This window comes from Gavialis gangeticus, unplaced genomic scaffold (assembly GCF_001723915.1).
Source record: "Gavialis gangeticus isolate Ggan-Ray unplaced genomic scaffold, GavGan_comp1, whole genome shotgun sequence".
In the NCBI taxonomy this organism is placed as follows: domain Eukaryota; kingdom Metazoa; phylum Chordata; order Crocodylia; family Gavialidae; genus Gavialis; species Gavialis gangeticus.
In genome coordinates, this window is record NW_017729033.1 from 20,992,452 (window position 1) to 20,994,343 (window position 1,892).

The 1,892-nt window shown below is 59.6% G+C and overlaps 1 protein-coding gene across 3 annotated transcripts in view; it reads left to right on the forward strand.

Annotated features, from left to right (window-relative positions):
- The window catches only part of FAM193A (family with sequence similarity 193 member A), a 155,060-nt gene that overhangs the window by 139,122 nt on the left and 14,046 nt on the right, over window positions 1-1,892 (forward strand). The gene's annotated exons all lie outside the window — the stretch shown is intronic.

Below are 1,892 nucleotides of genomic sequence, written 5' to 3' on the forward strand. Positions count from 1 at the left end.
GGTGCTTAACTGAACAAAGCTTTGCCATGACTTGTTATGAGCACGGATCCAGGTTTTCCGTTTCCCATGGGGAAATAGAAAAAAAATGCAGATTCCCCCCTTTACCTGAGGAAAACATGGATTTCTTGTTTTAACAGGGAAAGCCATGGATTTTGTGGTTTTGCAAAGAGCTCTCTGAAGGCTGGCAGGGTTCCAGCCTGCACGGGACTGGGTGCGGAGTGGGAGGAGGGCTGGCTCAGGCAGGGGGCACCATGTGCATGTGTATGCACATGACCGCCAGGCAGCCTGAAGAGCGTCTCCTGCAGGTAAGTCAGTGTGGGGGGAGGGCAGAGAGAGGAGGCAGGGATTGAGGCCCCCATAGGGAGGGAGGGAGGCAATTGGGCAGGGCTGGAGCTGGAGCTGCTGCCTAGCTGGGCAGTGGATGGGGCTTGGGACCCAGAGCCCAGGGCTGCAATGCGCAGCCGCAGGGCCCCAGTAGGGAGCAGGATGGGACTATAGGCAGCTGTTCTAGGGGGCAGGGGATGGGGCCAACTCTTGGACACTGCAGACACTCCCTGGGGAACGGGGGGGGACCCATGCCCCCCAGATCTGTGCACAGGGTAGGCTGTCCACTGCAGGCTCAGGCTCCCTACTCTCCTGCCCTCCCCTGGGGCCTCTGCAGCCCAGCGGGTGTAACCCGGTGCTGCAGGGAACAGTGGGCTAGACAGGGAAGTTCCTTGCCACTACAAGCTCCACACTGTCCTGGCAAGACGTCCACTGTCAGTGCAGCTTCAGTGGAGGAGGCAGCATGGGTTTGTGCCCCTTGCTGCTGCCACAGGGGCAGGGGATGTCTTGCCAGGGCAGCACGGGGCTTGCAGTGGCAAGCAACTTTTCCGCACGGCCCCCACTGTTTCTTGCAGTGCCGGGTCAGACTTGCTGTGTTATGGGGAGGTCCCAAGGGAAGGCATCAGGGTGGGGAGCCCAAGCCTGCAGCATGCAGTCCCTGCCTGCCCCTGCCCCATGCGTAGATCTGGGGGCATGGGTCCCCTTGCCCCCCTGGGAGTGCATGCAGCATTAGGAAGCTGGCCCCACCCCCACCTGCCCCTGCAGCAGGCGGAGGTTGGGGTTGGGAAGGGGGGAGGAGCCAGGCTCTGTACTCTGCTCTGCTGCAGCAGCTGCCACTTCCTTCAGGGGGTTGTGGACCCAGGTCCCTAGCCCTGGCAGCTGGAGGCACCTCTGGCAGAGCTGAGGGAGGCAGGGGGCTGTCACTGGGGAGTGAGGGGCACTAGCGGGGCTGGAGGGTGCTATGGGGGGGTGAGGGGCATCAGCAAGGCTAATTGATTGTGGATGGGAAGTGAGGGGTACCAGTAGGGCTGCAGGGAAGTGAGGGGCACCACCAGGGCTGGGGGAGCTGTGGATTGGGAGATAGGAGCCTGGACTGCATTCTGTGAGTGAAGGGGGCAAGGAGAGCTCTGATTTGTCCATGATAAACCCAAAATCAAATATCAAAATTTTATAGGTGTTCAGAATTTATTTTATTATAGGGATTGAGGACTTCTTAGGCCTCTAGATTGCTTTAAAATTGTAAATGTAGCAAGAAAACGTTGTGTTCAGCTAATACCTATATCTATAGATATATAGCCCAGCCCCAGCTCTTTTTAAAGCCCCGCACTCACCAGCTACTGCCAGGCTGGGGGCGATTCCTGCCACCCCCCACTGCCCTGCGCTGCATGGGGGGCTCTGTCATGAGCCTCCAGAAGCTCTGACGGCTGCCGCAGTAGCGGTGAGCGTGGGGCTTTTTTGAAGAACCAGGAGCTGGGGCCGGGCTGGACAGCTACTGATGGGGCTGGAAGAGCAGTCGGGGGTGCTCAGAGGGGCTGGGGGAGCAGGCAGGGGATGGGGCCTGATGGGGG